General features: G+C 43.2%; 1 long non-coding RNA gene and 2 pseudogenes across 1 annotated transcript; 2 read left to right on the forward strand and 1 right to left on the reverse strand.

The window, feature by feature from the left end:
* LOC135560058 (GTPase IMAP family member 7-like) overlaps nucleotides 1–15,673 on the forward strand; it is a 43,104-nt pseudogene extending 27,431 nt beyond the window's left edge.
* On the reverse strand, nucleotides 1,867–2,878 carry LOC135560059 (uncharacterized). The gene is made up of 2 exons (XR_010458665.1): nucleotides 2,698–2,878; nucleotides 1,867–2,576 (listed from the first exon to the last, which is right to left on the reverse strand). It is a non-coding gene; the product is annotated as an uncharacterized LOC135560059 (long non-coding RNA).
* A 61-nt stretch (nucleotides 15,674–15,734) lies between the features above and the next one.
* LOC115116169 (GTPase IMAP family member 9-like) lies at nucleotides 15,735–17,387 on the forward strand (annotated as a pseudogene).
* The last annotated feature ends 10,070 nt before the right edge of the window (nucleotides 17,388–27,457 follow it).

Below are 27,457 nucleotides of genomic sequence, written 5' to 3' on the forward strand. Positions count from 1 at the left end.
TGGAGGAATATTTTTTGAACGGAGACGACATCGTTTGGACTGGTAAGTTCTTCTCATGCTAATGCCATTGTTTGAAATTAATAGTATAAAATATTATTTGTGATTTTATTTTAATTTTAGTAGCAATATATACAAATGTAATGAAATGTGTAAAGTACACTTTGGCTATACATTGTGGGTGGGGGTATGTTTGTATGTATGTGTGTGACCCACAGCCTATGTTTGTATGTATGTGTATGACCCATAGCCTATGTGTGTGTGTGTGTGTATATACACATATTGTGGATTAGAGGGAGCATGGCTGAGATGCGCGTGTCTGCCGCTCCACCCCGCCCCACCCCCACATGAAATAGCCTATGGAGAGGAGGGCAGGCCCACAACAGTGGCCAAAGTGAAATGGAGACAGTAGATACAGCTGGTCTGTCATAATAAAATAGAGACAGTAGATCTAGCTGAAATGTCATAATATAAAATAGACAGTAGATCTAGCTGGTCTGTCATTATATAAATGAGACAGGAGATGTAGCAGGTCTATAATAATATATTCAACCTTATGTTCCCTGTACTCTATATATATCTGTGTATTATACCTGTTGGTACCGGGCTCATATGTGAAACTATTCTAACTGGACATTTTCTTTCACAGTGACACTGACTCCAAATGGGAGCCCCCAGTGCCAAGGTGTCCATCCCCCACTGAAGCTGGTTCATCCAGCTCCTGCCACAAGTGGTGTTCATCTGCCCAAATGTATTTCTGCAGGCATGGATGTGCCTGTTCCCAAGAAAGCTAAGGTAACTGAGCTAAACGACTACCGCCCCGTAGCACTCGCTTCCGTCATCATGAAGTGCTTTGAGAGACTAGTCAAGGACCATATCACCTCCACCCTACCTGACACCCTAGACCCACTCCAATTTGCTTACCGCCCAAATAGGTCCACAGACGACGCAGTCGCAACCACACGACACACTGCCCTAACCCACCTGGACAAGAGGAATACCTATGTGAGAATGCTGTTCATCGACTACAGCTAAGCATTTAACATCATAGTACCCTCCAAACTCGTCATCAAGCTCGAGACACTGGGTCCCTGTGCAACTGGGTACTGGACTTCCTGACGGGCCGCCCCCAGGTGGTTAGGGTAGGTAACAACATCTCCACCCCGCTGATCCTCAACACTGGGGCCCCACAAGGGTGCGTTCTGAGCCCTCTCCTGTAGAAATTTGGCACTCACAAACTTTTACAGATGCAGGCTCTCCAGAAGGTAGTGAGGTCTGCACAACGCATCACCGGGGGCAAACTACCTGCCCTCCAGGACACCTACACCACCCAATGTCACAGGTTGGCCCTAAAGATCATCAAGGACAACAACCACCCGAGCCACTGCCTGTTCACCCCGCTATCATCCAGAAGGCGAGGTCAGTACAGGTGCATCAAAGCAGGGACCGAGAGACTGAAAAACAGCTTCTATCTCAAAGCCATCAGACCACTAACATTGAGTGGCTACTGCCAACACACTGACTCAACTACAGCCACTTTAATAATGGGAATTGATGGAAATTGATGTAAAATATATCATTAGCCACTTTAAACAATGCTACTTAATATAATGTTTACATACCCTTCATTACTCATCTCATATGTACAGTTGGGCAAAAAAGTATTTAGTCAGCCACCAATTGTGCAAGTTCACTGTGCATAGTTGCAATTGCAACTGTCACAAGGTAGGGTTTTGTCTTTATACCTTTATTATACACCTCTACTTCAACAGGCTATTTAGTTTCTAAATAGAGGCCTGTAATTTTCATCATAGGTACACTGCAACTATGATAGACAAAATGAGAACAAAAATCCAGAAAATCACAGTCTGATTTTTTTATGAATTTATTTGCAAATTATGGTGGAAAAAAGTATTTGGTCAATAACAAAAGTTAATCTCAATACTTTGTTATATACCCTTTGTTGGCAATGACAGAGGTCAAACGTTTTCATAAGTCTTCACAAGGTTTTCACACACTGTTGCTGGTATTTGGCCCATTCCTCCATGCAGATCTCCTCTAGAGCAGTGATGTTTTGGGAATGTTGCTGGGCAACACGGACTTTCAACTCCCTCCAAAGATTTTCTAAGGATATGAGTTCAGGAGGTATTCTAGAAGTATCCATGTTACATAGTTTTTCAGCGCTTGTTTGGGTGTTTTTTAATCAGATTGTTGTTTAACAAGCGAGGCATTGTTCTATGCCAGAAGGATAGATCTTGACTGTATTGACGCCTTAGTAAAACAACCATACATTTGTGTAGCTGTAAAAGGCTGTGAGAAACCTATCCTGACGATCTAGTTCAGCATGTGGGTTCTCATTGAGCCCAACTTGAATGGATATTGTTTCTACCTCAGAATTGGCTGTATCAAGCTGCTTGGCCGCTTCATACATCAACACATCTTCCTCATCCTTGTCCAGCATTGAAATTATCATCAGGTTTAGCTGTTTTACTATGTATGTCCTGGGCGCCCTCTTCCCGCCTCAAACTCTTCCTCTCGACATATTGGGCCTTCTGTGTCGGTATACGCCTGGGAGGGGTCTGAAAGAAAAATATATACAAAATAGTGTATTAAAAAGAAAATATATATTATATAAAATTTCAATTTCAAATACATTTCAAAAATATTCATATATTTACACAGTTCTCACTGTTAAATTACCTCTGATTGTTTGACGCCTGCTTTTCTGAGGTGTCCTCGATAACGCGGGCCCTATCCCAATGTCCTCTGGCTTTGTAGATTCTGCAGGGTTTGTATAGCTATCGTTGGAGTCTGAAAAAAAACATTATTTGACATTGTTTTATTTATAACTAATAAAAAAAATGTATAATGGGTCATACTGTATCCATAGAGAGCATGTTCTTGAATCCAATCGTTTTCAGACCAGGCGCCCTTCTTGTGTAGCTGCACCTCTCTGGCTTTTAGAGCCCTGTAAAAGGTTGTGAGAAACCTATCTTGACGATCTATTTCAGCAAGTGGGATTCAGCTGATTCTGCACGGTGCACTTGTGCTGCAGTTCTGTGGAGTCTTGAAGGATTGTGATGTTTCTTAGGTGCTAGATTATATAGCGATTGGGTGGAGTTTCCTGGTGGTGTGTATTTGTGTGTTAAATCTACGATTCTTGTGTTTGGCGTTTTGGTAAAGCCGGCCGTACAGAACGGTAGAATATCGTCTGTTTCAGCGCCCCCGAGTCCATAATGCATCATGTATTCTTGTTGGGGTTCTGTCCGCTGTAAACACAAGATTAGCTTTTTTTAAATAGTGTACACACATTTTATTTTTGGACTTAAGTCGAAAATAGCTTTTGGGCATAGGGCTACGTAAAGAAACACCGGCCGGCCGTACAGAACGGTAGAATAGCATCTGTTTCAGCGCCCCCAAAGTCCATAATGCATCATGTATTCTTGTTGGGTAGTGTAAATAGTGTACACACTTTTTGTTTTAATGCTTATTATATAAAGATTATTACACCTCTTATTTTTGGCCTTACGTCGAAAAAATCTCGAAAAGGGCTACGTAAAGAAACACCGGCCGCTGTTTGCTCCTCTGATTCCTCATCAGAGTTGGTTATAACAGCTTTTTATTCACTTACCTTTGATGATCTTCATCAGAATGCACTCCCAGGAATCCAAGTTCCATAATAAATGTTTGTTTAGTTCGATAAAGTCCATCATTTATCTCCAAATACCTCCTTGTTGTTTTCGCGCCTTGAGTTCACAAATCCAAATTCATGACGTCAGTTCCGTTACAGTCCATAGAAACATGTCAAACAATGTATAGAATCAATCTTTAGGATGTTTTAAACATACATCTTCAATAATGTTCCAACCGGAGAATTCCTTTATCTTTAGAATTGCATGGAACGCAGGTCGCTCTCACGTGAGCGCGCTTGATCAGCTCATGCCACTCTGGCAGACCTGTTACTCAATCAGCTCTCATTCGCCCCCACTTCACAGTTGAAGCCTCAAAAAAGGTTCTAAAGACTGTTGACATCTAGTGGAAGCCTTAGGAAGTGCAGTATGACACCATAGACACGATAGGCAATGAGTTCAAAAACTACAAACAGATTTCCCACTTCCTGGTTGGATTTTTCTCAGGTTTTCGCCTGCCATATGAGTTCTGTCATACTCACAGACATCATGCAAACAGTTTTATAAACTTCAGAGTGTTTTCTATCCAATACTAATAATAATATGCATATATTAGCATCTGGGCCTGAGTAGCAGGAAGTTTACTCTGGGCACGCTTTTCATCCGAACGTGAAAATGCTGCCCCCTAGCCCAAACAGGTTAACATAAACAGATGCTGGTTAAATAAACACTTACTAGATGCCGTGAGAACATCCGGACGTAACCACTCATGCCGTGAGAACATCCAGACAGGATGTACTTATATGGGCGTAACCTCCGGACCATACAATAGGTCATAAATCACTCGTTTGACAGATGCCATCTACTGTATTCTCTCTTGTTGTTATGATGAGCTATATATATATATATATATATATATATGTATGATGAGCTATATGAGCTATATGAAATTGTTTTAAGATCATACCAATGACCATTTAGTTATTTGATTTTGAATTTTAAAAACCATTGAAGTATACAAAAAAATGTAAATAAATGATTAGCCATACATAGGCATTGAATAACTGATTCACTACATGGATCTCCCCTAAAAATCTAAATGAAGTTAGATCTGAAGTGTCTGTCCTGTATCTGAGACGTATGAGAAAGATCAGAACATTTTTGTTAAGATTTTGTTTTACATGTATTGAACCCCTTGTTTTTGGAACTAAACAAAATAATATACTTCTATTAACTATTTCAACTGATACCGGTGGACGTTCAGATGAGGTTTGCGAGGCCTGTGGGTGTCTTAGAGCAATCCTACCAACATGCACCTTTTCAGATGGGTCATATTAGTGTGTAGCCCAAACTGTTCGGACTCTAAAGACAGAAGTTGGCAGATCAGCTGTACCAATGTCAGACGAGTCCCAAGACGCTTGTGGAGGTCATAGGAGCAAAACGGAGAACACCATCGTGTTGGCCGTGTGAGTCTCATCTTTCCATAGAGGGGTCATAATAGTTTGTAGTTTGTTCGGTCGCTACAGACGGTGTTGCAAGAATACCAATTTTCAGGACGTCTCATAGTCTGACAAACACTGCTCCAGCTCTGTCACATTTCACAACAGATGCGGAAGACATAGGCTTTATAAAAAAAAACATTGCGTTACACGAGCATATAAAGATATCACACATAAGATTTTATTTTGTAAATAAACAATAGATAAATAATAAAAAAATCCAGAGAGACACAAAAATGATGTTACGCGATAGACAAGTTACATTTTGACAAATACAGTAGACACCTCTTTGATAATTTGGTATTTATATCTTTGTAGTTGTCACAGACCTCATTCAGTTTGGGTTCATTCATAGGACGGCGCATAATTGGCCCAGCGTTGTCCGGGTTAGGGTTTGGCCGGGGTAGGCAAGGAAAATGCAGCGTTCCATTGGAAATGAATGTACCTGGTGTATCGAAATGCAACAACACAGTAGGTGTGTTCGAAGCGTTACTTGTGGAATAATCTCCAAGCTTCTCTAAACATTTATGTTTTGGTGCCTATTTTACATTTTTATTGCACCTCTGTCTAACTAGGCAAGTCAGATAAGAAAAAATATTATTTACAATGACAACCTAAGCCAGACAACCGCCAAACCCGGGAGACACTGGGCCAATTGCACACCGCCCTATGGGAGTCCCAATCACGGCCGGATGTGATACAGCCTGAAATCGAACCAGTGCCTGTAGTGACATCTCTGGCACTGAGATGCAGTGCCTTAGACCGCTGCACCATTCGGGAGTCCTCTAGGTTAATTCAGACTGCTGAATATATTTATTTTATTTATTTAACCTTTATTTAACTAGCCAAGGAGGAAGACTGGAGGGTCATCGCTGCCGAGTTCCTGGAGAGGTGGAATTTCCCCAACTGTCTTGGCTCCATTGACGGGAAACATGTAGTAATCCAGGCTCCACTGTGCTCAGGTTCGCAATTCTACAACTACAAGGGTACATTCAGTTGTACTCTTGGCTGTAGTAGATGCCATCTACTGTTTCCGTGTTGTCGATGTTGGTGCTTACTGAAAGGGAAGAGATGGCGGGACCCTCCGAGACGGCCTTTGGCCAGGCACTTCAGGATGGCACCCTGGATATTACACCACCTGCATCCCTCCCTGGGGCTGAAGACCTGGGACCTGTTCCCCGCGTCTTCATCGGTGATGAGGCCTTCCCTTTAAGACCCAACCTCAGAGGCCCTATGCTGGACGCCAGCTGCAATTGCCAAAGCCTGTAAGGATCTTTAACAAACGACTGTCCAGGGCAAGGTTAGTTGTTGAATTCGCCTTTGGGATTCTGGCAGCCCGATGGAGAATGGATTGGAGAGTGCTTGGTCTCAGCCCCTCAAATGTTGATGCCTGCGTGAAGGCCACATGTTCTCCACAACTACCTGCGGAGGTCATTCCAGGAGCCACTCCGGATGGAGATGGGCACGCCAAATGGTCACCTTCCTGATGTGACCAGGGCAGGTTCACAAATGCTCTCCATCCAACCTCACTGAGCTCGAGCTGTTTTGCAAGGAGGAATGGGAAAAAATTTCAGTCTCTCGATGTGCAAAACTGATAGAGACATACCCCAAGCGACTTACAGCTGTAATCGCAGCAAAAGGTGGCGCTACAAAGTATTAACTTAAGGGGGCTGAATAATTTTGCACGCCCAATTTTTCAGTTTTTGATTTGTTAAAAAAGTTTGAAATATCCAATAAATGTCGTTCCACTTCATGATTGTGTTCCACTTGTTGTTGATTCTTCACAAAAACATACCGTTTTATATCTTTATGTTTGAAGCCTGAAATGTGGCAAAAGGTCGCAAAGTTCAAGGGGGCCGAATACTTTCGCAAGGCACTGTATATGGGCGTAACCTCCGGACCATAAAATAGGTCATAAATCACTTGTTTGACGGATGCCGTCTACTGTATTCTCTCTACAACACAATAACAACTATGTCATCATAACAACCCAGGTCTCTCTCTGGTGGGAAGGTATCAGAACATCTCTCATCTTTATGTCAGGGGGGGTTTTCTAGCTGTTGTTTGGTTCCTCTAAAAGACCACACATACGCTCTACAGTAACCTCTAAAACAATAGAAAGAGGGGAAGTGTCTAAAACATGTTTACAAGAAAAGGTCCATCAGACTCTAGTTTGTGTAGCCAGGGCTTCACTATCTGTCTGCTCCTCAAGACAGGAGCACTGGAGGAGCACTTGAGGAGGAGAAATTGGTCATTATTGGACAGAAAGGGGCACACCTCTCCACGCCCACGAGCAAAAGCTGAAGATTTGAGGTTAGTTCTTTACATTTGAAAAGTATGGCATCCTAATTAGCACACAAAAAAGACCTGAAACCATAACTGCCCTGCAATATTGCTTATTGTCCTGTAGATGGTGCTGATGCAGAAGAAGGGGAGAGTATAGAGGAAGAGGGAGGTGGTGGACAGAATAGGCGGTGCTGTTTTCTTAAAGGTCCACACATCTAACACGGAACACAAACCGGCTGCACGCGTGTGGCATCGTGCACCATTGTGCATAAATGTATTTTGTCCCCCCACACCAAATGCGATCATGACAGGCAGGTTAAAATATCGAAACAAACTCTGAACCAATTACATTAATTTGGGGACAGGTCGAAAAGCATTAAACATGTATGGCAATTTAGCTAGTTAGCTTGCACATGCTAGCTAATTTGTCCTATTTAGCTAGCTTGCCGTTGCTAGCTAAGTTGTCCTGGAATAAAAACATTGAGTTGTTATTTTACCTGAAATGCACAAGGTCCTCTACTCCGACAATCCACACATAAAACGGTCAACCAAATAATATCTAGTCATCTCTCCTCCTTCCAGGCTTTTTCATCTTTGAACTTATATGGTGATTGGCATCTAACTTTCAGAGTATTAACACGACGACCGGCAAAACAGTTTGTCTTTCATTCACCCACGTGGGTGTAACCAATGAGGAGATGGCACGTGGGTATGTGCTTTTATAAACCAATGAGGAGATGGGAGAGGCAGGACTTGCAGCGCGATCTGCATCAGAAATAGAACTGAATTCTATTTTAGCGATCTGGTAAAAGATAATACAGAGAAAAAAACATCCGTAAAAAAATAAATAATTGTACCATCTTTGAAATGCAAGAGAAAGGCTATCATGAATTAGTCGACCCCAGGCACAATTTAGAATTTGGCCACTAGGTAGCAGCAGTGTATGTGCAATGTTTTAGACTGACCCAATGAACTATTGCATATCTATTCACAATGTTGTATCAAGACTTCCCAAATGTGCCTAATTAGTTTATTCATACATTTTCAAGTTCATAATTCTTCACTTTCCTCAAACAATAGAATGGTATTCTTTCACTGTAACAGCTACTGTAAATTGGACAGTGCAGTTAGATTAACAAGAATTTAAGCTTTCTGCCCATATCAGATATGTCTATGTCCTGGGATTGTTTTTGTTTCTTACAACCTCATGCTAATTACATTAGCCTACGTTAGCTCAACCATCCCGAGGATGGGACACCGCTACGTCACATTTGTTGAAAGTGAAGCCCGGGAGGCAGCCGCTTCCAAAACGAATGCAATCACTTTTCACCCGGCTCAAACTCCCCCCACCGGGGTAACCCTGGACAGATAATTTAATCCCCTCACTGCTAAGGGAGAAAAAAAACATTTGTTGAGAAAGTTACAGGTCCCTCCCCCTGGCCTTCTCATCTAATGGGTTTTGAGAAGGCGAGGAGAGAGGGTGCGAGGAAACAAAGAGATACCATTAAGATTCTCCCTAAGGGCTATGAGTACATGTGATTCTCCCTAAGGGCTATGAGTACATGAGATTCTCCCTAAAGTCTATGAGTACATGTGATTCTCCCTAATGGCTATGAGTACATGAGATTCTCCCTAAGGGCAATGAGTACATGAGATTCTCCCTAAGGGCTATGAGTACATGTGATTCTCCCTAAGGGCTATGAGTACATGAGATTCTCCCTAAGGGCTATGAGTACATGAGATTCTCCCTAAGGGCTATGAGTACATGAGATTAAAATGAAACAGCAGAGCAGAATACATACCACTACACTACATTATTTTAACAGTTTTAGAAACTTTAGAGTGTTTTCTATCCAAATCTAATCATATGCATATCCTAGCTTCTGGGCCTGAGTAACAGGCAGTTTACTTTGGGCACGCTTTTCATCCGGATGTCAACATACTGCCCCAACCCCAGAGCGGATATATCCATAATAATTATACCAGCTGATTCATGAATTCGACTCATTGATAAACGCTGCCTGCCTGTCTGTCTTGTCTCGACTCCCAACACGTTCAATATTATGGGATAGCTGGAGATCGAATTTGAATATTGAAACAATGTTGCAAATGTCGGAGAGTCAGACAGCAGGGTTATACAAATCTCTGCTGTTGAAAACTAAATGTTAGTCTACTATGCATGTGACATAATGTGTAGATAATGTCTAGGTTAGTAAAATGGCGCCGGAGCAAAAGGCAGACTTTTTACATGCCCCCATCCGACCTTATTCTTATCCATATATTTTTAAACTGCACTGTTGGTTCGGGGCTCCTAAGTAAGAATGTCACTGTAAGGTCTACTACACCTGTTGTATTCGGCGCATGTGACTATTAACATTTGATTTGATTTTATGCTTTTTATAGTGGAGATCAAGTTTACTAATTGCTTGGCTGGGCTGATGTGACAGTCAGATGGAACAGAGTAAAAAGGAATTTGAATGTCACGGATTTTGCCGGTGGTAACACGTGGAATTAGTTTGAATAAATCAGCATTCAGGATTAGACCCACCCATTAATACATAATGTTAGCTCAACAGACTGGTACCAAAGCAACATTGTCACACCCTTTACTAGAAATGCACCTCCTTATGAGAAGGACTGTCTAGAATAGATGAAGTCATTAAATCAATACTCTGCACAGCATAAAACCACTGGAGCTGTTAAACTACAGTACAGACTGCAGCTATTTCAAGTGCAGACGCAAAGAAGAAGATGAACAGAAGTGATCCTCCAAGTGAGTACTACTGTTGTGCTTTTATACCTGTCTATTATGTCAGTTTCTAGATGATTTAACTGTTATACAGGTTTACTGCTCAGACCATATATTACAGCCCATCGGGCATTATTGCCTAGCTCTTTACAATCGTACCCATATACAGGTTGAATATGGAAGATTTGGGGCTGATAAGCACCTACATTGGAATGCAGTGGCTGTACAGTAACATGCTATACATGACATCAGAGCTCAGGGTCTCCGCTTTACAGCTCTGTAGGGTATTAACTGACAGTCGTTCTGAAGTGGAGCACCGTGCAGGACAAGACGTTTACCTCCTGCTAATTGGGCAACTTTTGTACATTTTGGGGTCAGAGTGAGGGAAATGCTGTAAATTAAGAGGACTCTATGTATTTTGAAAGAGGAGACATTGAGGATTATAATAAATACCAATTTGATGTCTTACAAGCAAGCCAAACATCCGTAAGTCCAAATGTACACTTCACATTTCCATATCATTAAACTAAACATATATTAATGCTGTTTGCAGTGGACCACATTTCTGACTGAACTCATGACTCCATTCAATGAGCACCAACATTACGATCTGCTGAATTTCCTTGTGGAACCCTAACACTAACATCGTATTTTATCATTTAGCTTGTCATACTGGCAATGGAACAAGCTTTTAAATAAAGCCCACCTGACGCAGATTGTGATTTATCATGGGGTGTTTTTGAATTGCGTAAACAGTTGTTGTGTAAAGGCGGGGATACGGGGCTGTGTTCCAAACAAAACAAATACAAGTATGCTTGTTCTAGTTCCTCAACAGACCAGATAGGAGAGAAGAAAAAATACACCTTGTACTTCTTTGAGTCATAAAAGTGCAATGAAGTCACTTAGGAACCATGCACATTTTGGAGGTGTGTTGCCACATGGAAACACCAGTTAGACATATCACTCAAACTCTTGTAATTGTTTTATCTTACGTTTGCTGTCTACCACCTTACCCATCTGTCTATCGCCTCCTTTGAATTCCATGCTGTCACAGTTACCAGCCCTTTCAAGCTTAACATCCTTATCATTTATCGCCCTCCAGGTTCCCTCGGAGAGTTCATCAATGAGCTTGATGCCTTGATAAGCTCCTTTCCTGAGGACAGCTCACCTCTCACAGTTCTGGGCGACTTTAACCTCCCCACGTCTACCTTTGACTCATTCCTCTCTGCCTCCTTCTTTCCACTCCTCTCCTCTTTTGACCTCACCCTCTCACCTTCCCCCCCTACTCACAAGGCAGGAAATACGCTCGACCTCATCTTTACTAGATGCTGTTCTTCCACTAACCTCATTGCAACTCCCCTCCAAGTCTCCGACCACTACCTTGTATCCTTTTCCCTCTCGCTCTCATCCAACACTTCCCACACTGCCCCTACTCGGATGGTATCGCGCCGTCCCAACCTTCGCTCTCTCTCCCGCTACTCTCTCCTCTTCCATCCTATCATCTCTTCCCTCTGCTCAAACCTTCTCCAACCTATCTCCTGATTCTGCCTCCTCAACCCTCCTCTCCTCCCTTTCTGCATCCTTTGACTCTCTATGTCCCCTATCCTCCAGGCCGGCTTGGTCCTCCCCTCCCGCTCCGTGGCTCGACGACTCATTGCGAGCTCACAGAACAGGGCTCCGGGCAGCCGAGCGGAAATGGAGGAAAACTCGCCTCCCTGCGGACCTGGCATCCTTTCACTCCCTCCTCTCTACATTTTCCTCTTCTCTCTCTGCTGCTAAAGCCACTTTCTACCACTCTAAATTCCAAGCATCTGCCTCTAACCCTAGGAAGCTCTTTACCACCTTCTCCTCCCTCCTGAATCCTCCTCCCCTCCCCCCTCCTCCCTCTCTGCAGATGACTTCGCCAACCATTTTGAAAAGCATGTCGACGACATCCGATCCTCGTTGCTAAGTCAAACGACACCGCTGGTTCTGCTCACACTGCCTACCCTGTGCTCTGACCTCTTTCTCCCCTCTCTCTCCAGATGAAATCTCGCGTCTTGTGACGGCCGACCGCCCAACAACCTGCCCGCTTGACCCTATCCCCTCCTCTCTTCTCCAGACCATTTCCGGAGACCTTCTCCCTTACCTCACCTCGCTCATCAACTCATTCCTGACCGCTGGCTACGTCCCTTACGTCTTCAAGAGAGCGAGAGTTGCACCCCTTCTGAAAAAACCTACACTCAATCCCTCCGTCAACAATTACAGACCAGTATCCCTTCTTTCTTTTCTCTCCAAAACTCTTGAACGTGCCGTCCTTGGCCAGCTCTCCCGCTATCTCTCTCAGAATGACCTTCTTGATCCAAATCAGTCAGGTTTCAAGACTAGTCATTCAACTGAGACTGCTCTTCTCTGTATCACGGAGGCGCTCCGCACTGCTAAAGCTAACTCTCTCTCCTCTGCTCTCATCCTTCTAGACCTATCGGCTGCCTTCGATACTGTGAACCATCAGATCCTCCTCTCCACCCTCTCCGAGTTGGGCATCTCCGGCGTGGCCCACGCTTGATTGCGTCCTACCTGACAGGTCGCTCCTACCAGGTGGCGTGGCGAGAACCGTCTCCACACCACGTGCTCACCACTGGTGTCCCCCAGGGCTCTGTTCTAGGCCCTCTCCTATTCTCGCTATACACCAAGTCACTTGGCTCTGTCATAACCTCACATGGTCTCTCCTATCATTGCTATGCAGACGACACACAATTAATCTTCTCCTTTCCCCCTTCTGATGACCAGGTGGCGAATCGCATCTCTGCATGTCTGGCAGACATATCAGTGTGGATGACGGATCACCACCTCAAGCTGAACTCGGCAAGACGGAGCTGCTCTTCCTCCCGGGAAGGACTGCCCGTTCCATGATCTCGCCATCACGGTTGACAACTCCATTGTGTCCTCCTCCCAGAGCGCTAAGAACCTTGGCGTGATCCTGACAACACCCTGTCGTTCTCAACTAACATCAAGGCGGTGGCCCGTTCCTGTAGGTTCATGCTCTACAACATCCGCAGAGTACGACCCTGCCTCACACAGGAAGCGGCGCAGGTCCTAATCCAGGCACTTGTCATCTCCCGTCTGGATTACTGCAACTCGCTGTTGGCTGGGCTCCCTGCCTGTGCCATTAAACCCCTACAACTCATCCAGAATGCCGCAGCCCGTCTGGTGTTCAACCTTCCCAAGTTCTCTCACGTCACCCCGCTCCTCCGCTCCCTCCACTGGCTTCCAGTTGAAGCTCGCATCCGCTACAAGACCATGGTGCTTGCCTACGGAGCTGTGAGGGGAACGGCACCTCAGTACCTCCAGGCTCTGATCAGGCCCTACACCCAAACAAGGGCACTGCGTTCATCCACCTCTGGCCTGCTCGCCTCCCTACCACTGAGGAAGTACAGTTCCCGCTCAGCCCAGTCAAAACTGTTCGCTGCTCTGGCCCCCCAATGGTGGAACAAACTCCCTCACGACGCCAGGACAGCGGAGTCAATCACCACCTTCCGGAGACACCTGAAACCCCACCTCTTTAAGGAATACCTAGGATAGGATAAAGTAATCCCTCTCACCCCCCCCCTTAAAAGATTTAGATGCACTACTGTTCCACTGTATGTCATAAGGTGAATGCACCAATTTGTAAGTCGCTCTGGATAAGAGCGTCTGCTAAATGACTTAAATGTAATGTAAATGTAGTAATGTTATAGTGTACTGTATGTGGTCTGTAGTAGTAATGTTATAGTGTACTACATGTGGTCTCTAGTATTAATGTTATAGTGTACTGTATGTGGTCTCTAGTAGTAATGTTATAGTCTACTACATGTGGTCTCTAGTAGTAATGTTATAGTGTACTGTATGTGGTCTGTAGTAGTAATGTTATAGTGTACTGTATGTGGTCTCTAGTAGTAATGTTATAGTCTACTACATGTGGTCTCTAGTAGTAATGTTATAGTGTACTGTATGTGGTCTGTAGTAGTTATGTTATAGCGTACTGCATGTTGTCTGTAGTAGTAATCTTATGTTATACTTCATGAGGTCTGTAGTAGTTATGTTATATTATACTTCATGAGGTCTGTAGTAGTAATGATTTTCCTATCTTTGATGATTTGAGGTGACCATTGTATCCGGTGTTGAATGATGTTTCCATGTTGTCAACAAGACTATAATAAAGTTAATTGATCTTGTTCTACACTTCATGTAAATTTTCTTTCTTGCTAAAATCTGTTTGTTCAGGGAAGTTGAGGAAAGAAGAGGAGACAGGGTGAGTGGAAATATAAAGTGAAGAAGGAGATGTAAGATGGTGGGATGACAACAACAGCAGTTGTTCAGACGGTGGTACAGTAGCAGCATCAGTAGTAGCTCCACTTGCAGATGCTGCAATGCCTGTTCTTTGACTTTCTCTATATTTGGTCTGCTGGGTCCCTCTAGAGGTCAAAGAAACGGATATGTGTCAATAGAGGAAAGATATAAAGAACTTGTAGATAAAGGTAGAAAGGACAAAGGAATGATTATGTTGGTGGCAGCATCACCCACAGCATCACCCATGATAATATATTATAATTAACTGATGTTGTCAACCGGCCAATTGCCGGTATAGCCCAACCATCAACCACATCAACCAATAATCCAACCATCAACCACATAGTAAACATACAGGGATTACATGGAATCAACAATCGCCTGGAAGGAGCATATACATTTTTTCTGTAGTGCAATCATGCTCCTGTTAATTATTTTCTCTAACTGTTATAATTTTTTTTATTTTAAAGACAATTTTAAAACCTATGTGTTTCCACAGATTCAGGGCTGCCCTCTGACCTGAGGATCGTTCTGGTGGGGAAGACTGGAGCAGGGAAGAGTGCAACAGGAAATACCATCCTTGGAAACAAAGAGGCGTTTAAAGCAGAGGCGTCTCCAGTGTCTGTCACTGCAGAGACTAAGAAGAAGAGAGGAAAGGTGGATGAGAGGAAGATTGACATCATCGACACCCCAGGGCTCTTTGACACATCAGTGGATGCAGTGAAGATGAAGGGAGAAATAGACAAGTGTATTGAGATGTCAGTCCCAGGACCTCACGCCTTTCTGCTGGTGATCAGACTGGGGAGGTTCACAGAGGAGGAGAGGAACACGGTGAAGTGGATCCAGGAGAACTTTGGAGAAGAAGCATCAAAGTACACCATCATTCTGTTCACTGGAGCTGACCAGCTGGAGGGTAAATCAGTCAAGGAGTTCCTTAAAGAAAGCACAGAGCTTCAGGAACTCATCAAGGAAAATGGAGACAGATACCATTCTCTCATTAACGATGACAGATGTGACCGTACTCAGGTCTCAGAGCTCCTGAGGAAGATAGAGAAGATGGTGGAGGAGAATGAAGGAGAGCACTACACTCATGAGATGTACCAGAAGGCTCAGAAATGGTTGAAAACCCCACACCTCATCAAAATCATTTTGACAGGTTTAGGAACAATCAGAATTAAAACTAAATCAATATTTTCAGGTCCAGGCCGTGTTTTGAAACAAATGAAAGACGATTTGACACAACAGTTTAGAAATTCCATTCAAGTAATGGGGGCAAAGGCTCTGAAATGGGTGATAGGAGCAGTGGTATTCATGGTAGTGTGGCAGGCAGCAGAAGCACCCAACTGGGAAGATGCATTGTGGGCCTCGACAAGAAAACTAGTACTGCTATGTGTAGTTATGTCTCTATATGCAGTCTATCGTTGGTGGACAGAGAAGAAAGACAGACTAAAAACATGGTGAATGGCCAGGGAGAGGTCAAAAAATGGGGTGTGTCAAAAGAGGAAAGATATAAAGAACTTGTAGATAAAGGTAGATAGGATGAAGGAATGATTATGTTGGTGGCAGCATCCACTAAAAGAACTGGTAGACAACCAGATATAATTTTAGACCTTACAACTATAGCATCATTACATTCATTCTTAGGTCTAAATCAGTGGTTTTCAAACCTCTCCCCGGGGACCCCCAGATATTTCACAATGTTGTTGTAGTCTTGCTGACCTGATTCACCTAATGAAGGGCTTGATAACTAGTTGACAAGTACATGGAACAGCAGGGGTTCCCGGAGGAAAGGCTTGAAAATCCCTGTTCCAAATGTCTGTAATCTTTTTCTACAAACGCATTAAATAGAAATGTGTCAATTTTATTTGAATAATTTAAAAAACTAATTGTGTCATGTATGTGTCCTTTACAGTTTACTGCATCCCATTTAGCTTGTGATATTCCTATCTATCTTTGATGATTTGATAACAGTTATTCAATGTTAGTGTCACAGTGTGTATTCAGTGTCTGTGATTTCCTTGATAATCAACAAGGATTTAATAAAATTATAATATAATTAACTGACGTTGTCAACTGGCCAATTGGCTTGTTCTATTTGTCTCAGTCTCCACTCAATAGCCCAATCATCAACCACATAGTAAACATAGCCATACAGGTATTACATGGAATCACCTGGAACACAGCATATACATATTTTCTGTTGTGCAATCATGCCCTTGTTACATATTTTATCTAACTGTTATAATTTTATATTTTAAAGACAATTTTGAAAACCTGTGTGTTTCCACAGATTCAGGACAGACATCTAGAATAGTTCTGGTTGGAAAGACTGGAGCAGGGAAGAGTTCAACAGGAAACATCATCCTGGGGAGAAAGAGGTGTTTAAAGCAGAGTGTCTGTCACTGCAGAGACTAATAAGAAGAGAGGAAAGGTGGATGGGAGGAAGATTGAAGTCATCGACACCCCAGGGCTCTTTGACACATCAGTGGATGCAGTGAAGGGAGAAATAGAAAAGTGCATTAAGATGTCAGTCCCAGGACCTCGTGTTCCTGCTGGTGATCAGGTTGGATAGATTCACAGAGGAGGAGAGGAACACTGTGAAGTGGATCCAGGAGTTATTTGGAGAAGAAGCCTCAAGGTGTTATGTTATGTTACCATGGTGCTGTTCACTGGAAAATATCAGCTGGGGGAAGAACAGTGAATCGGTTTCTGAAAGAGAGTGAAGAGGTCCTGGATCTCATCACTGAATGCAGATATCACTCTTTCAATAACGCTAACAGTGCTGACCGCAATCAGGTCAAAGAGCTGCTGAGGGAGATAGAGGAGATGGTGGAGGGGAATGGAGGACAACACTACACTAGTGAGATGTTTGAGAGGGCCGAGGAAATGCTTGTGTGGGTTAACTCCTATGTTCGTTGACTCTGAGCAACCCCCCAAATGTTTTTGAGGAATTGGAAAATTGTGTAATAAATCAGAGTGAGGGCCTCCCGGGTGGCGCAGTGGTTACGGGCGCTGTATTGCAGCGCAAGCTGTGCCACCAGAGTCTATGGGTTCCCGCCCAGTCTCTGTCGTATCCGGCTGCGACCGGGAGGTCCTTGGGGCAACGCACAATTGGCCTAACGTCGTCCGGATTAGGGAGGGGTTGGCCGGTAGGGATCTCCTTGTCTCATCGTGCACCAGTGACTCCTGTGGTGGGCCGGGCGCAGTATCCGCTAACCAAGGTTGCCAGGTGCACGGTGTTTCCTCCGACACATTGGTGAGGCTGGCTTCCGGGTTGGATGCGCGCTGTGTTAAGAAGCAGTGCGGCTTGGTTGGGTTGTGTATCCGAGGACGCATGACCTTCAACCTTCGTCTCTGCTGAGCCCGTACGGGAGTTGTAGCGATGAGACAAGATAGTAGCTACTAAACAATTGGATACCACAACTTTGGGGAGAAAACAGGGTAAAATTCACAAAAAATAAATAAATAAAAAATAAATCAGAGTGGCGATGGTATTGATAGAAGTGTTCGTGTTGTGTATCGAAATAAATACTGCAATACAGAGAATCTGCCGTTTTTATTTATTTCACATGTGTGAATCAGAGCCAGTTTTTTATGTTATGATTTTGGATACTCTAGGGGAATTTTTACTACGGGCTACAGATTTTGCCGAACATCGTGATGTCTTACAACTTCAAATATCTGGAGATAGTATGCAAAACACTGTATCTCTTGTTTTACCCAATGGCGAAGCAGATCTTGAACAATTTATAGCCCTGCTGGAGCGCCTTGTTCAATCTAATCCATCATAGCTGACAGGACCCTAGAGCTTGTAGTACAAATTGTACACCAAACCATAGGAGGAGGGGGTCAGAGAAGGAAACTTGATAGTCTCATGCAATCATAAATAATAAACAATAACAGGGTCTCATAAACATTAACAATCCTGGTAATCAGTTATGCTTTGCAATAGGCCTATCACATTTACTCAACCCGGGATGTGCTGATCTGGAGGCTTTACAAAAGGCTAGGGAGCTTCAAAATGCAGTCTGTCTAAATTATACAGGAGGCTGTGGCTTTCTCTGACATAGTCAAATTTGAACAATTTCTGAACATCAAGATTGTGGTTTTGTACCATAGTAGAGCTCTCTTGAAATTCCAGAAGAACCCACACACTCATCCTCATATTCTGTACTTTTATGTGCAAAACGCACATTATTATACTATTACCAACATCACAGAGTTTTTAGGAGCACCATATGTGTGTCCATCATGTCATACAGGCTACACCCGAAAGGGGGGGGGGACTCTTGTCATTATAACTGTTCAGTATGTCAGGATGAAAAATGTCTGATGCAACCCTTAAACCTAACACACTGTGCGAATTGTCAACGCACATGTCGTTTGGCCTACTGCTACAAAAAAACACAAAATTGAAACATGGCATGGTAAATCTGTAAGCAGTTGTGACATTAACAAGAAATGTCCAAAATGCCATTGCAATTACAACCTTAAAATAGGTTACAACCTAAACCTCACGTGTGTGGGATCATACATTGTCCAATTTGTAAAGGTCCTTTGAAAAGCAGAGACACTGAAGTGGTTCAAGAAGTGCCACACGAGTGTTATATTCAGCCCTTGGCTGAAGATGAACATTCAGAGAAATACGTGTTTTATGATTTTGAGACTAATCAGCAATCCGGGGTTAATTTGCCTATTTTTGCATCTACCATGACTTTCAAGGGTAAAAAGTGGTTGACAGAGGGACCCAATTGTGCACTACTCTTTCTAAAACACTTTAGAAAAATACATGACAGAAACTTCACGTTTATAGCTCACAATTTCGAGAGCCTATGATTCCTATCTTCTTTTGAACCCCTTGATACAACAAGGTGTAGCACCCAGGGTCATAGCGCAAGTTAGTAAAATCTTTTGTTTTGTAGACCCCGCCTTCAACAAGAGATACATTGACAGTTTAAGTTTCTTACCCATGAGATTGGCTCAAATGCCCGAGGCCTTGAGTTTTGAAAACTCTGTGAAAGGTTGGTTTCTACATATCCGAGGAGAATCTACATGATATTGGATCTTATCCCAGCCCCGAAATGTACGTGTGTGATCAAATGTCTCCCAAAGAGCGAGAGAGATTCATGACATGCTATGAGACATTACGTCAGTATTCCTTTTGTCCAGGTGGGTTAGGGCAGTGTGTAGTGTGGTTGTGACTGCGTCGTCTGTGGACCTATTTGGGCGGTAAGAAAATTGGAGTGGGTCTAGGGTGTCAGGTAGGGTGGAGGTGATATGGTCCTTGACTAGTCTCTCAAAGCACTTCATGATGACGGAAGCGAGTGCTACGGGGCGGTAGTCGTTTAGCTCAGTTACCTTAGCTTTCTTGGGAACAGGCACATCCATGCCTGCAGAAATACATTTGGGCAGATGAACACCACTTGTGGCAGGAGCTGGATGAACCAGCTTCAGTGGGGGATGCACACCTTGGCACTGGGGGCTCCCATTCGGAGTCAGTGTCACTGTGAAATAAAATGTTCAGTTAGAATAGTGTCACATATGAGCCCTGTATCAACAGGTATAATAAACAGATATATATAGAGTACAGGGAACATAAGGTTGAAAATATTATTATAGATCTGCTAGATCTACTGTCTCATTTTTATTATGACAGACCAGCTAGATCTAATGTCTATTTTATATTATGACATTTCAGCTAGATTTACGGTCTCTATTTTATTATGACAGACCAGCTAGATCTACTGTCTTTATTATATTACAACAGACCAGCTGTATCTACTGTCTCCATTTCACTTTGGCCATTGTTGTGGGCCTGCCCACCCCTCAACAGCCTCAAATAGTGTCACGTTCTGTCCATCGTTCGTATGTGTTTTCCTTGTTTTAGTGTTGGTCAGGACGTGAGCTGGGTGGGCATTCTATGTTGTGTGTCTGGTTTGTCTATTTCTATGTTTGGCCTGATATGGTTCTCAATCAGAGGCAGGTGTTAGTCATTGTCTCTGATTGGGAACCAAATTTAGGTAGCCTGTTTGGTGTTGGGGTTTGTGGGTGATTGTCTCCTGTGTCAGGTGCTCCCGCCTGTCCAGCGCTGCCGGAGTCTCCCGCCTGTCCAGCGCTACCGGAGTCTCCCGCCGGTACAGCGCTGCCAGAGTCTCCCGCCTGTCCAGCGCTGCCAGTCTGCAAGGAGCTGCCAGTCTGCAAGGAGCTGCCAGTCTGCAAGGAGCTGCCAGAGCTGCCAGTCTGCATGGAGCAGCCAGAGCTGCCAGTCTGCATGGAGCAGCCAGAGCTGCCAGTCTGCATGGAGCAGCCAGAGCTGCCATTCTGCATGGAGCAGCCAGAGATGCCAGTCTGCATGGAGCAGCCAGAGATGCCAGTCTGCATGGAGCAGCCAGAGCCGCCAGAGCTGCCAGTCTGCATGGAGCAGCCAGAGCCGCCAGTCAGCATGGAGCAGCCAGAGCCGCCAGTCAGCATGGAGCAGCCAGAGCCGCTAGTCCGCATGGAGCAGCCAGAGCCGGCAGTCAGCATGGAGCAGCCAGAGCCGCCAGTCAGCATGGAGCAGCCAGAGCCGCCAGTCAGCCAGGATCCGCCAGAGCTGCCAGTCAGCCAGGATCCGCCAGAGCCGCCAGTCAGCCAGGATCCGCCAAGGCCACCAGTCAGCCAGGATCTGCCAGAGTCGTCAGCCAGTACAGAGCTACCCCTCTGTCCCGAGCTGCCCCTCTGCCCCGAGCTGCCCCTCTGTCCAGTGGGGTCATTTAGAAGGGTCGCCGTGGTTAGGAGGCCACGGAAGCGGACAATGTGGCGGACTAAGACTATGGTGAAGTGGGGGCCACGTCCAGCACCAGAGCCGCCACCGCGGACAGATGCCCACCCAGACCCTCCCCAATAGGTTCAGGTTTTGCGGCCTTGGTGGGGGGGGGGGGGGTACTGTCACACCCTGACCATAGTTTGCTTTGTATGTTTCTATGTTTTGTTTGGTCAGGGTGTGATCTGAGTGGGCATTCTATGTTGTGTGTCTAGTTTGTCTGTTTCTGTGTTTGGCCTGATATGGTTCTCAATCAGAGGCAGGTGTTAGTCATTGTCTCTGATTGGGAACCATATTTAGGTAGCCTGTTTGGTGTTGGGGTTTGTGGGTGATTGTGTCCTGTGTCAGTGTTTGTGTCACACGGGACCTCTTCGGGTTTACAGGTTTGTTGTTTTTATAGTTTATTCATGTATAGTTTTCTTATTAAAACCAACATGAATTTCAACCACGCTGCATTTTGGTCCTCCTCTCCTTCGACGGAAGAATCCCGTTACAATAATGTTAGCTCAACAGACTGGTACCAAAGCAACATTGCCACACCCTTTACTAGAAATGCACCTCCTTATGAGAAGGACTGTCTAGAATAGATGAAGTCATTAAATCAATACTCTGCACAGCATAAAACCACTGGAGCTGGTAAACTACAGTACAGACTGCAGCTATTTCAAGTGCAGACGCAAGGAAGAAGATGAACAGAAGTGATCCTCCAAGTGAGTACTACTGTTGTGCTTTTATACCTGTCTATTATGTCAGTTTCTAGATGATTTAACTGTTATACAGGTTTACTGCTCAGACCATATATTACAGCCCATCGGGCATTATTGCCTAGCTCTTTACAATCGTACCCATATACAGGTTGAATATGGAAGATTTGGGGGCTGATAAGCACCTACATTGGAATGCAGTGGCTGTACAGTAACATGCTATACATGACATCAGAGCTCAGGGTCTCCGCTTTACAGCTCTGTAGGGTATTAACTGACAGTCGTTCTGAAGTGGAGCACCGTGCAGGACAAGACGTTTACCTCCTGCTAATTGGGCAACTTTTGTACATTTTGGGGTCAGAGTGAGGGAAATGCTGTAAATTAAGAGGACTCTATGTATTTTGAAAGAGGAGACATTGAGGATTATAATAAATACCAATGTGATGTCTTACAAGCAAGCCAAACATCCGTAAGTCCAAATGTACACTTCACATTTCCATATCATTAAACTAAACATATATTAATGCTGTTTGCAGTGGACCACATTTCTGACTGAACTCATGACTCCATTCAATGAGCACCAACATTACGATCTGCTGAATTTCCTTGTGGAACCCTAACACTAACATCGTATTTTATCATTTAGCTTGTCATACTGGCAATGGAACAAGCTTTTAAATAAAGCCCACCTGACGCAGATTGTGATTTATCATGGGGTGTTTTTGAATTGCGTAAACAGTTGTTGTGTAAAGGCGGGGATACGGGGCTGTGTTCCAAACAAAACAAATACAAGTATGCTTGTTCTAGTTCCTCAACAGACCAGATAGGAGAGAAGAAAAAAATACACCTTGTACTTCTTTGAGTCATAAAAGTGCAATGAAGTCACTTAGGAACCATGCACATTTTGGAGAGGTGTATTGCCACTTCGAAACACCAGTTAGACCTCTCACTCAAACTCTTGTAATTGTTTTATGTTGCGTTGCATCTAACCCAATTTCCAATAATATTCTTATGTTACTGAATAAATCCAGTGTATTTTCAGACTTATAAAAGTACAGTAAATGTAAATAGCACATCAAATCAACAGAGTAATCTCACTGGGAACATGTCAACGTCTACACCACGTTGGTTCATAGTAATTTCATTGAAATGATGTGGAAACAAGATTGATTCAACCAGTGTGCCCCCAGTAGGATGTTAGGATTCAGTCTTGTGTCAGGTGAACTGTTAAATCCTCACCTTTAGTCTAAGAAATAATTTTTCCATAACATTTCAATTTAGCCCTTTCCATATAGGCCAATTTCCACGAGTATAAAGGGTTAAGGTCAATGACATCGTGAACTCTACAGTACCTTCCACTAGGACATTTTAGACAAAAACCTGGTTGCCTCTACCAGAACCTAAAACGAGTGTTTTAGTTATTATACCAAATATTAAGAACACATTAAGACAGTTGTGGGAAGCATTGTTGTCAACATGGGCCAGCATCCCTGTGGAACACTTGACACCTTGTAGAGACAATCACCTGACGAATTGAGGCTGTTCTGAGGACATAAGGACAACTATAGAAGATGTCAATCTGAGCCTGCAAGTTGACACAGTATGAATATATGTGTTTAATGTTGTCTTCTACAGCTCTTCCACATGGGGAGGAAGATGAGGCATCAGGTGTTGGTGAGTATGCCGGAATTATTTTATGCTCGGAAAGATGTTTTTAGGAATTCACAGGGAAAGCCAACAAAGTCACAGAAATCCAAATCCAATTTAATTATACTGTCATAATTAATCATTATTAACATATAACAAACAGATTATTGTTGGATAAGGTAGTCAAAGCAGACCTCAACTTGGTACAAATTCATGGAAACAGATCACGCTACAACAGGAATTATGCAAATATATAATTTATTCACTCGGTTCTTACAATGTTGTTATCATTACAGTTTCAATAAAAGGAAGAAAGCATAAATGGGAAGCAACATGAAGGATGTAGCTTCTGTAGATCACAAAGTAAGGAGCTTAATGAATACAATGTCTTAATGTGCTTAAGTCACAGCTAGGTTAGAAGCACCCTTCAAATGACTGGATTTGGATATTTCAGCCACACCTGTTGCTGACAGGTGAATAGAATCGAGCACACAGCTATGCAATCAGTTCCTTGGGCTCCTGAGTGGCGCAGCGGTCTAAGGTGCTGCATCTCAGTGCAAGAGGCGTCACTGTAGTCCCTGGATCGAATCCAGGCTGCATCACATCCAGCTGTGATTGGGAGTCCCATAGGGTGGCACACAATTGGGCCAGAATTGTCCAAGTTTGACCGGGATAGTCCGTCATTGTAAATAATAATTTGTTCTTAACTGACTTGCTTAGTTAAAAATTGGCAGTAGAATGGCCTGTACTGAGGAGCTCAGTGACTTTCAATGTCATAGGATGCCACCTTTCCTACCAGTCAGTTCATCACATTTCTGCCCTGCTAGAGCAGCCCAGTCAACGGTAATTGTGAAGTGCTGAAGCGCGTAGTGTGTAAAAATGGCCTGTCCTTGGATGCAACACTCACTACAGAGTTCCAAACTTCCTCTGGAAGCAATGTCGGCACAAGGGCTGTTTGTCGTTTTGGCAAGTCGGTTAGGAAGTCTACTTTGTGCATGACACAATCATTTTTTCCAACAACTGTTTACAGACAGAGTATTTCACTTATGAATCACTGTATCACAATTCCAGTGGGTCAAAGGTTTACATACACTAAATTGACTGTGCCTTTAAAGAGCTTGGAAAATACAAAAAAATGATGTAATGGCTTTAGAAGATTCTGATAGGCTAATTGACATAATTTGAGTCAATTGGAGGTGTACCTGTGGATGTATTGCAAGGCCTACCTTCAAACTCAGTGCCTCTTTGCTTGACATCATGGGAAAATCAAATGAAATCAGCCAAGACCTCAGAAAAAAATTTGTAGACCTCCACAAGTCTGATTCATCCTTGGGAGCAATTTCCAAATGCCTGAAGGTCCCACGTTCATCTGTACAAACAATAGTACGCTAGTTTAAACACTGTGGGACCGCACAGCCGTCATACCGCTCAGGAAGGAGATGCGTTCTGTCTCCTAGGATGAGCGTACTTTGGTGTGAAAAGTGCAAATCAATCCCAGAACAACAGCAAAGGACCTTGTGAAGATGCTGGAGGAAGCCGGTACAAAAGTATCTATATCCACAGTAAAACGAGTCCTATATCGACATAACATGACAGGCCGCTCAGCAAGGAAGAGGCCACTGTTCCAAAACCTCAATAAAAAAGCCAGACTACAGTTTGCAACTGCACATGGGGACAAAGATTGTACTTTTTGGAGAAATGTCCTCTGTTCTGATGAAACAAAAGTAGAACTGTTTGGCCATAATGACCACCGTTATGTTTGGAGGAAAAGGAGGAGGCTTGCAAGCCGAAGAACACCATCCCAACCGTGAAGCACGGGGGTGGCAGCATCATGTTGCCGGGGTGCTTTACTGCAGGAGGGACAGGTGCACTTCACAAAATAGATGTTGTCAGGGAGGGAAAACTACGTGGATACTTTGAAGAAACATTTCAAGACATCAGTCAGGGAGTTAAAGCTTGGTCGCAAATGGGTCTTCCAAATGGACAATGACCGCAAGCATACTTGGGGTGGCAGGCAGCCTAGTGGTTAGGGTGTTGAACTAGTAACCAAAAGTTTGCAAGATCGAATCCCTGAGCTGACAAGGTAAAAAATATGTCATTCTGCCCCTGAACAAGGCAGTTAACCTGCTCTTCCTAGGCCATCATTAAAAATAAGAATTTGCTCTTAAACTGACTTGCCTTGTTAAATAAAGGTAAAGTAAAAAACACTTCCAAAGTGTGTCAAATGATTTAAGGACAACAAGGTATTGGAGTGGCCATCACAAAGCCCTCACCTCAATCCCATAGAACATTTGTGGGCAGAACTGAAAAAGCGTGTGTGAGCAAGGAGGCCTACAAACCTGACTCAGTTACACCAGCTCTGTCAGGAGGAATGGGCCAAAATTCACCCAACTTATTGTGGGAAGCTTGTGGAAGGCTATCCGAAATGTTTGACCAAAGATAAACAATTTAAAGGCAATGCTACCGAATACTAATTGAGTGTATGTAAACTTCTGACCCACTGGGAATGTGATGAAAGAAATAAAAGATGAATAAAATCATTCTCTCTACTACTATTCTAACTGTGCACATTCTTAAAATAAAGTGGTGATCCTAACTGACCTAAGACAGGGAAGTTTTTACTAGGATTATTAATTATTATTATAGAATTATCTCCCCCTCCTGTTTGCACTGACCATTGAACCGTTTGCAGAAAGAATTAGACAGGACTCAAATGTAACAGGTATCAGTATGGATAAACATGAATATAAACTAAACTTATTTGCAGATGATCTCCTGATATACCAGACTAATATTGAAAAGTCAATGCCCACTTTACTAAAAATATTTTTTTTAGTCCCACTAAATCCAAACCAGATGGGATGGCGTATCGCTGCAGAATGCTGTGGTAGCCATGCTTGTTAAGTGTGTAATTTGGAAAGTGTTACTAGTTTGTTATTTTTTGATGTGTGAACCCTTTCTTCACCTCTGCTCAGGGACTCAGGCATCTGAACAGAGATACCAAACTAACTTTAAAACAAACTTTGAAAATAACTTGAAACAGTGGTGGCTCTACCATTAGGGTGTTAGGGGCGGAGCCCCACTAGATTTAATCAATGAAATGTTATATATAATTAATTTAAAAAATAGTTTCCCCAAAATATTTGTATATTTATTTCCCCAAAAACGTTTCCTAAAAGTATGGGAGAAATTAAGTTTAAACTTCTCCTACACTATTGTCATCAATTATTAATAAATTACGGTAAGATATTATCAATGAACATTGGTGAAAAAGAAAGTTATCAACTACAGTAAGATATTTTATTTTATTTTTATTTCACCTTTATTTAAACAGGTAGGCAAGTTGAGAACAAGTTCTCATTTACAATTGCGACCTGGCCAAGATAAAGCTAAGCAGTTCGACACATACAACGACACAGAGTTACACATGGAGTAAAACAAACATACAGTCAAAAATACAGTTTAAACAAGTCTATATACGATGTGAGCAAATGAGGTGAGAAGGGAGGTAAAGGCAAAAAAAAAGGCCATGGTGGCAAAGTAAATACAATATAGCAAGTAAAACACTGGAATTGAAGATTTGCAGTGGAAGAATGTGCAAAGTAGGAATAAAAATAATGGGGTGCAAAGGAGAAAAATAAATAAATAAAATAAATACAGTAGGGAAGGAGGTAGTTGTTTGGGCTAAATTATAGGTGGGCTATGTACAGGTGCAGTAATCTGTGAGCTGCTCTGACAGATGGTGCTTAAAGCTAGTGAGGGAGATAAGTGTTTCCAGTTTCAGAGATTTTTGTAGTTCGTTCCAGTCATTGGCAGCAGAGAACTGGAAGGAGAGG

The sequence above is a fragment of the Oncorhynchus nerka genome, linkage group LG15 (assembly GCF_034236695.1).
Source record: "Oncorhynchus nerka isolate Pitt River linkage group LG15, Oner_Uvic_2.0, whole genome shotgun sequence".
NCBI lineage: Eukaryota > Metazoa > Chordata > Actinopteri > Salmoniformes > Salmonidae > Oncorhynchus > Oncorhynchus nerka.